General features: G+C 49.5%; 1 pseudogene; it reads right to left on the reverse strand.

Moving 5' to 3' along the window:
* Positions 1-2,382: 2,382 nt before the first annotated feature.
* Positions 2,383-2,811, reverse strand: LOC124958100 (ATP synthase subunit d, mitochondrial-like; annotated as a pseudogene).
* Between the last annotated feature and the right edge of the window lie 6,638 nt (positions 2,812-9,449).

Here is a 9,449-nt window from a genome sequence, read left to right on the forward strand (position 1 = left end):
CATTCTGTTTTGGGACTTGGTCCTGTCTAATCATTGTGCCAACTTTCACATGGGAAATCCCGTGAGGCTGTGAATTCAACTTAGGTTGTGAGTCAGTCACCTGTTGGATAAAACATCTACATTTGATTTTTGGTTACATCAACTGGCTAACTCTGGGGTCAGAAATTATTTCAGGGCAATCATAGGATGCTCTTTTAGGACAGTTAGAGGAAGTCCTTGGTTCTCTGGATCTTGAGTCATGATTTAAAAACCCTGTGCTTGTTACATTACTTTAAACCCTCCTGGAGGGTCAAAGCAGTGACTTCCTCCACAGTCTTTGTAGTCTTCCTGTGATGGACCCATGCAGGTGAGCACACTGGAAGGAGGCTGGGTTGAGGGGGATCCTGGGGCTGGTTTGTGATATCCATGGAGGACCTGGTTTTGTAAGGAGATGCTGGCAGAGGAACCTGGGAGTAGTATGGGAAGCCCAGAAACATCCCACTCCTCAAAATTCTGTACCAAGCACAGGGTCACCTCTGCTAGTGAGCTTTGTGAATAAGTGACCTCCCAGGGAATTAAATGAAGAATGTTTGTCAAACACATAGTGTAGGGGGTTCTCCTGCCACATCCCATGTAGATGAGGGAAAGAGTTTCTGTCAGAGAACAGGATGGTGCTGGCTACCAATTAATCACCAAGAAACTTATCTAATCAATAAACACAAGAGTCAATATTCTTTTCAAATGGAAGAGGGTATGGTGGACTGGGCCATGACAGATCTGGCCTCCAACGAAACAGAGAAGCCCACCTTCACCTTTATTTATAGTCACATAGGTAAAGGGGGACTGGGAAGGGCTTCTTCTGTGAGGAACAGGATGGGGTGGAGTTAGGGAAGCCATTTGCTTAGAGAATGAGCATTTCCTCAGATGAGGAGCCATCTCTGTCCAGGGCCACCTACCCCATGCTATCTGAAACAGTGTCTCATGACTGCCAGTTCCGGGGAGTCAGACCTTGGCTCAACCAAGCCTGATTCTGCTAAATATCGATGGCTCCCCACAACATAGCACTGCGAGCTCTGATTATTATTAAAGTGAGTGATCAGCAGAAGAATAGAAGATGGGTTGATGGGGGTGGCGGAGAGAGGGAGCAGTCCCTCCCTCTCCCTTCTCCTCCTTCCCCACCCCGTCCCCCACTTTGTCTTTTGGTAACAGCTTCATCAAGATATTTCACATACCATACGATTCACCCATTTAGATGGTACGACTCAGTGGTTTTGAGAATATTCACATAATTGTCCAACCATCACTACAATCAATTACAGAACACTTCAATCACCTCATACAAAACAAATAAAAACTCCCATATCCTTCAGCCACCAACCCCAATCCCCCATTGCCTCTGGCTCTAGGAAACCACTAATCTGCTTTCTGTCTCTATAGGTTTGCCTATTTTGGACATTTCACATAAATGGAATCAGAATGCATGATAAACAAATTCCTTTCTTAATTTGCTTTTTATTTTAGCTGGAATAATACTTCAGGAAAGAATGAAGCACTAATGGTGGACTGGTAGGTACTAGTAACAGGTGTGTGTGTGTGTGTGTGTGTGTGTGTGTGTGTGTGTGTGTGTGTGTGACGTGGGGGAGGGTCAGCATTTGGAGATGGAGATCTTCCCTCCTCTGTACAGAATGCTATCCTGCTTGTTTTTCTCTTATAACGTGCTTAGAAGGGAAAATGTCAAAAGCCGACCAACAAGAGAATCCAGGAGGCGGCCAGTGAGTCACTGTGGTGACTGAGGCCCTGCTGAGCGTTGCATAAAGGCAAGGCTGGGAATCTCTGCCCTTGGGGCTCCTCCTACCCGTGGGGCTCCCCTCTGGAGTGGAAACCAGCTGACTGTGTGGAGGCACGGAAGGGGGAGTCCAAACAGTGCTGAATTGGAGGTGCAGGTGGGGTGGGGACAGGGATGTTAGTGGAGCTCACAGCCGATTATCATGATTACAGGAAGGGATCAGGGGAAGGGATAGAGGACCACATGGAGAACTGTGCATGAAGGTCATCTGAGGTCCTGACCTGCCTTCCGAGGGGAACAGTTACCTGTTCAGGGAGGAACCAGGACTCATCGGTGTTTCTCAGTTGTTGGTGTCAACTGTATAGGCTCCTGAGAGGGTGTCAGGTGGCTCTTGTGTGGCAGCCCCTGCGTAACATTAAATGGCCCACCAAGAACAGTTCCTCCTTTTAAAATTCTCTTCCAAGTCTTCTAAATCAAAGAAAAGGAATCTGTTGGTGTCTGTAAGGTTCTACATCTTGCTAACACTTGCTAATTTTCCTTTTTAAAAACTATATAATTATTTTTATTTTTAATGCCCTTTGTAATACAAGGGCTAGAACTTCCTCCTTGATTCGACTTTACAAATTCTCAGCAGGCTGGTGTGGTCAATAGGGATACTTCTTGTCTGATTTGTCTTCTGGGAAGACCTCATTCAAGTCCTCAATGGTATTACATTCCTCATTTTCTTTAACTGTGTCTCGTATTCCTCAGTCCTGGCCTTTGAGAGAGACACAAACTCAGCACAACTTTGTACAGCTTCCTTTTCTGCAACATTCACCTGGGCGGTATCTTTATCCTCTGGCACAGGAAACTTAGGGATTAAGCTTCTTTTCAGTCATGCACCAAGCCCACCTTGGCATCATTGGCCATATAGTAAGTCCAGTCAATAGCTGGTAGTTTCTCAGACAGGACTTCTGGGAGTTAGCAACAGCCTTTTGGTTTTGAGGAATGATCTCCCCAAAAGCTACCCAGGCAATGGTTTTCAGAGCAAGTTTGCACTCCGCCATCTTGGATCCTTTACTGACTCCAGAAGAACACAGTCCTCACCTGCAAGTCACTAATTTCCCTTTTACCTAAAGAGAGTGAGTCTTAGAGTCACAGGGTCCTTGGCAGCAACTGTATCACCTTAGAATCTTATAAAGTTGTTCTGTTTACAATGCATTTTATGATATAAAATACATGCTGTGGATATAGAGTTATGTTTTTAAAGAGCTCAATAGTGAGTTGGTGTAAAAAGTTAAATAATATCAGGTGGTACGTAGATATGGCACAAAGGGTGATGGTGGTGCATGGAACCACCAAAAATAGGTGAGAACTGAACTGGAAGAATCTCGTGATCCACTTCAGCTCAGACAATGTGTGAACTGGTGATTCAGAACTTGAGAAACGCCATCGAGGCCAGCCTGAGAGGGTTCTGACTTGAACGCAGTCACAGACACCATCCGAAGGGACGGCCCCCAGCACCTGGACCAGCTCTGCCTTGGAATGGGCGGTTCACCTGTCGGTCTCTCTCACCAGACATGGAACCAGACCTCGTTCTCATTATGCCTGATGTGGTGTCCGGCACACAGAAGTCCTTGGTGCACATTGACTGAGTGTACAAGTGAATGAGGGAGTGAACGGTTGTCTGCCGGGTGATCGCCCTAATGCACCGAATGGTTACCCAAAACCTACATCCCTTCCCTCACTGCAATACTTACCAAGCAGCTGCAATGTGCAAGACACCCTGCCCTTAACTTCCTCATAATGGCTTTATTTTTAGTCAATAATCAATCTACTTATTGTGCACAGCAGTAGTCCCGATGCTGTCAGTGGTGGGGAGAACGTGATCTCTTCTCTGCTTTAAAGCAGGGTTGCCGGAGCCAGGCAGACCCGAGACTGAATCCTGCCTCTGACACTCAGTGGCTGAAGCCTCTTGGTCTATTTACCTTTGGAAGAAGTTTCCACAGGTGTAATGTGGTTTTAATAGTACTTAACTGACCAGGTGGCCCTGAGTCCGCTTGTGAATGCTGTTGAAGGAATGAGAGTCAGAGTGGGTGAGTGGGTGAGTGGGTGAGTGGGTGAGTGGGTGAGTGGGTGAGTGGGTGAGGCACCGGGTCCCAGCGCAGGTGGCCATTGCCTGGCTTTTCTCCCACAGCCAAGGTCCTGCCTGCTGGTTGGAAATTCAAGACAGGCAAGAGAAATGCTAAGCCCAAGCTTTGTTTAACCAAGCAAAAATGGAGCAAATTGGGCCCAAAATCTAGAAAAATCCTCTCCAAGAGTGGACTCAAAGGCTTGTGGCTGGGCCGGTGGCAGGGACCCTGGGGCAGGTGACCAAGGGACACACCAACTGCTCCCTAGACTACTGAACATCTCCTTGGCCCTTCTCTCCCCCTCCCCCTCAGGGATGTGGGCAGTGTGACGTTGGCATGGTGACCACTCAGTCTGTCTCCCCCTCCTCTGCATCCTGAGGTGACAAAGAGGCACAGAGGAGAAAAATTGGGTCCTGTAGCTCCACTGGCTCAAGAATGGTAGGGAGAGCCAGTCCGGGGACTGAGGGGACCTGGCGCTAAACTGCAGCAGGAACAATGGAGCCGTTGCCCTGGCAACCAATGGAAGCCTCCCCCTGGGCCTCTAGGCTGAGCCTGGGCAGAGGTGTCCTAAGAAAGGGAGGTGGGAACAGGGGGGGTGCGCTGTTCTCAGAGCTGTCTGTCCTCCCAGGAAGGGAAGGAGGAGGCCTCTTTGCAGAGAAGCTGGTCAGTCTCTGTTGGCCCATTCTCCAGAGCCACGGAGAGAGGCCCTGATGTGGACCCTGATGGCTGGGCAGTGGACACCTCACTGCTGGGTCTGATGAGAACCTTCCCCTCATGCCCACCCCCGACTCCCAGGCCTCTTGAGGGCTGATTAGGGGCGAAGACCGTGAAATCAGGACTTGGTGCTCTCAGCACAGAGCTGTGACCTTGGAGTAGTCTCGAGATCTCCAGGTTGTGTGGATGCTGAAGGTTCAGGCGAGGAGGGCAGAGCTGGGGGGGACAGGGGAAGGCTGTGTTCTCAGGGCCTGGGGGCAGAGCCCTGCCCTGTGAGTCCCGGGGTCTGCAAGGTTCCTGCTTCTGGGGACGTCAGACCTGACTTCAGATCTTGGCAACATCACTTCTGCTGCAAGGCCACCGGGAAGTCATCCCATCCTTCAGAGTCCCTTTTCCTGAGCTGTAATGCAGGAATAATACCAGCCAGGGGATGCTTTATTGAATAGAGGAGACACCCTTGTCCCCTGGGGGGCACAGAGTGGGTCAGCTTGCCTCTGCCTGCTCCCCCCACCAGCTCAGCTACTTGTCCTTTCAGCCAACTGTGGTTCATGAGCCCGGAGGTGCCTCCCGACACCCCAGCAACACACACAGACCCATTCTCCCTGAAGGTCCTGTTGCTCGCCAGCCTCTTAAGGGACAGTCTGTTAGGGTCCTGGAAGTCCACCTCCTGCATCATGATGATGGGGTTGCTTTGAGGAGGGACAGTTCTAGGTGTCCTTTGCCTATCTTGATTTTCTCACTTCCCCTTTGAATCTGGGCTTCTTTGACCACAAAGAAACAAAGTTAAGAGGGGATGAAGATTGCTTTGAGAAAGGACTGTGAGCTCAGAGGTCCTGGGGTGAACACCCCTGAACCCAGGGTGTCCTGGCCTTCTGTCCAGTGCACCTCTATCCAGGCAGCGAGAACCTGTTCCATGGTGGCCACCTGAGCCCTGCACCCGCGCGCCGCCCACCTCCACCATCAGCACCGACAGCGGGCGGGGAGCTTGCGTGGGTGTTGGGGGACGAAGGCGGGAGACGCGATCACAGCCCGGCTTCTGGTTCTTTCAGCGCACATGGCTCCCTCTTGTGGCTGCGAGGCCTCATGGCCGGCAGTTTCCCGTCCTGTGCCCTTGGCTGCCGCTCACAGCAAACAGGCTGCCTCTGAGCCTGAAGGGAGAGGCGCCCAGATTCGGAGCTGGTCTGGCCTTGTCCTTGTGTGCCCAAAGTAAAGACTGTGCTTTGCCTGCCCCTCTGAGTTGGATGGGAACCCCAAGGCTCTTTCCTGCTGCTTCCCAAGCAGGAACCTCGCTGAGGTGGAGATGGAGCCTTTGAGGAGGGGGGCTCCGTGCCGAGAGCCGCTGAGTGGAGAGGGGACGGAGGTGAGCACTGGCCCAGGAAGCTCATCAGCAGAGGTCACCTCCGAGTGAAGATCCCACAGGGGCTATTTTTGGAGATCTGTGAGGTCACTGCCCTGGCCTAGGCTGGGCTCCTCAAGGTATGTGTGGGCAGAAACCAAGAAACAAGCAAACCGCATTTATCGCTCCCTAGGTCCTTAAAGCTGCTCCTGCGCTCATTCCAAGTAGAGGTCCTTATCCTGGAGCCCATGGGCTCCCCAAACTATAAGCAAACTACCAGCTCATGAGCATTTTTCTGGAGAGTGAGCGCTTTCATCAGGTGCTCAAAGGATTCGAAAGACAGACTCTCAGTTCAAGCAAATGAGATCAGCATGTTCTAGTCCTGTGGCACACGGGCCACTTCACAATAGTCACCTGGGGAGGGTTAGGTGCTCATAAGACATTGTCTTTGCTTCCATCTGGGACTCCTTTGGGCTGTCCTCAGGGACAGGTTTAAAACTATGAAAGAATCTCAGGCTCATTTCTTTGTAACCACCTTTCATTTTTGTCCCCAGTATGACCCAGCTTGATCACCCACCTTAGTCACCAGTTTTGGATCCAAATGACTGTTAGCTGTTTCCAAAAATTCCATCCACCTTAACAAGGCAAAGATTTGTCACCCTCAAGAGTGTTCAAATGGCATTACTGCAGGAGTTCTGGAAACTTCCTTCAGAAATCAAAGTACATAAAAGTATAATCTTTTGAGATGACTACTTTGTAAAGGTCTGATATAGGTCAGTAAAGAGTCAGCAGGTAACTTTGTAACAATGAGTTGTAAATACAACAGCCTATCTAGCAATAGCTGGTAGATGAGATAAAGGGTCAAAAGAAGGTACAGAGGAAGTGAGAGAAGGGAGCGGTCTTGGTGGCCTGTAACAGGCCACCATAGAGTGCTCAAGAGATAGTAGTTGACATCTACTCTGGGACCCTGAAGAAGAAGGCAGCAGTTGCTGGGACAATAGAAGGATAAACCCACAACCAGCAATAGTCTGTGGAATATGTTACAACAGAGGGCACTAAGTTTACCAAGGAAGTGACACCCCGGAAGTTCATCCCAAAGTGATAAGTCCTTCTGGGGTGAACAGAGAGCACAAAGTGAGTGTCCTGTTTATCCAGCCCTCTGGAGGTACAGCTAGGAAGAAGTTGCAGTAGATAGGGTTAGTGGCCTGATTCTCCACCCCTCTCGTAACCACGCATGTTGCTATAGGAGATGAACAGACACGTGACATAAGCTGCGTCTTAAAAAGGCTCACCTGATTCAGCTTGAATGATTCTCTAGAGCCCCTGCCACTGCCATGAGAAGAATATCTGGGCTAGCTTGCTGAACTCCAGAAGAGAATGAGAGAGAGGTGAGTGGAGTTACCCCAACTAACCATGCCTGGAGAAGAACTGTGAGGGGTTGACATATTTGACTCCATGGAATTGTTATAGGCCAGGCTCTCTGGGCAATGACTAAACAGACTCCATTTTACCCTGAGACTCTGTGTTAGGTAGGAACTTCTTCTCCCATGGGAACACCCCGACTCCGTACCCGTCATCAGTTACTTAGCATGACTTGGTTAAAATACAAAATGACGAAATGGCAATTCTTGTATAATGAAAAGTTGTTCTCTTTTTGCTTCCTATTTTCCTAAGCACTGTACCATGTCAACCGTGATGTCAACAGTGATTGTCTAGATGTTAGTAACCATTCTTTAATTTGCACCCAAGTAAGGTCATTTTGACCCACTTTCCCCCTCTGCTAATGATTTCAGATCTCACGATGTTAGTTTGTAATTTTGAATCATAGCAACAGACACTTATGATTGATGTACTGACTTATGGTGTAAAAACCCCTGAAACCCTATGGTCTGGGCTGTTCTCCCAGTAGCCATTTTTGGGGCATTGTGTGAGACAGTCAGCTGGCCGGCTTCATAAAGACTCTCAAATTTGGACTTCTCAGTGGTGATTGGTCTGTTCTTATGTTGTGCCCCATAACATTAACCTCCTACCAACCACCGGAAGCAGAAGACTCAGGTGAGATCAACACAACCCTGACTCTTCCTCCTTCCATCCTAGCTTTGTTCAGCATATGACTTGTCAGTCCTGAAAAACGTAAGATATGGTAATAAATGACTGTTGTTTTAAGACAGTGAGTTTTGGGGTTATTTGTTACCCAGTGATAGCTAACTGATGAAAAGGCCCTTTATCAGATTTCATTATATGTCCCCTTACAAGCTATCTGAAAGGCCAGGGACCTCTTGTAAAGGAATTTCAATCATTATGCGTGAACATCCCTGAGCACCTCCCGCCTCCCAAGTTCAAGGCACTATGACAAGTAAACCATCTGTAAGAGTTTTGGTGTCCAATAGAGAAGATGATGTAAGAGTATAAATATGGAGAAGGTAGAATATGATTAAGGTTATCACAAAAGACATCAGATGAGGGGCCAAGAAAGTTAGGGCTATTATTTGTAGGAAATGTAGATAACATCACGGGACTGGGAGAAAAATCCTCCTTTGATGGTTCATTCCCCAGTGAACTTTCAGTGGATGTGGTGCCAGGCCCCAGGGACTCAGATGGCTAGAACCTTGCCCCGAAGTCTAGGGATCCTGCGAGCTGAGTTAGAGGGGACACACGAGCACACGCTCATAGCAACGGGACAGGTGCACAGCCACAGTGAAGTCAGGCGTCCTGGGAGCCCGGAGGAGAGCCTGTCCGCTCTGCTTGGTGAGGAGGGCTTCCTGGAGAGGCAGATGTGACGGTAGCTGTGGGCCTCCCCGGGCAGGGAGGCGTTTCCCAGGAGACACAGGGCGAGAGGACGCTGCTGTTTCCTGGGGTTCCCGGCTTGGCCATGGCTGCTCCCACTTATTCACTCTTGTCTAACCGTCTCCTCGGCCCCCTGGCTTCGAGCACCCCTAGATGTGGATGGTTTCTAGTTCCATGTCTCCTCAGAGCTCGGGAGCCATGCCAGCTGCTCCCCACACCTCACCGCGTGGGAGGTGCTGACTTTGACCCCAAACCGAATTTCCCTTGGAAATTCTTTTCTCAGTGAATGGCTCCATCTCCTTCTCAAAAGAGCTGAAAACATGGGACTCATTCTAGACTTTTCCTTTCTCTTCACCCCAGTCAGTGGGTTGAAAGCCCTCTCGAACGGTCCTCCCTCTTCTTGAGTGGTCCTTCCCTCCTCTCTCCTCTCTGTCTCTGTCCCTGGTGCGCAGTCTCTTGTGGGAAAATGCATATAACATAAAAGCCACCGTCTTAACCATGTGTAAGCCTAAGTGCAGTGGCGCGAAGTCGATTTATATCGCCACTACCCGTCTTCCTTCCATCATTCCGTGGTCCCAACAGTCCGTTATTCTATACTGAAGCTCTACACCAAGCAGTAGCTCCCCCTCCCCCTTTGCTTCCAGCCTTGGTAACCTCTGGTCGACTTTCTCCATGATTTTGATTATCCTCATATACGTTGGATCATACCATTATTTCTGCTGTTTTGTGTCTGGCC

The sequence above is a fragment of the Sciurus carolinensis genome, chromosome 11 (assembly GCF_902686445.1).
Source record: "Sciurus carolinensis chromosome 11, mSciCar1.2, whole genome shotgun sequence".
Classification (NCBI taxonomy): domain Eukaryota; kingdom Metazoa; phylum Chordata; class Mammalia; order Rodentia; family Sciuridae; genus Sciurus; species Sciurus carolinensis.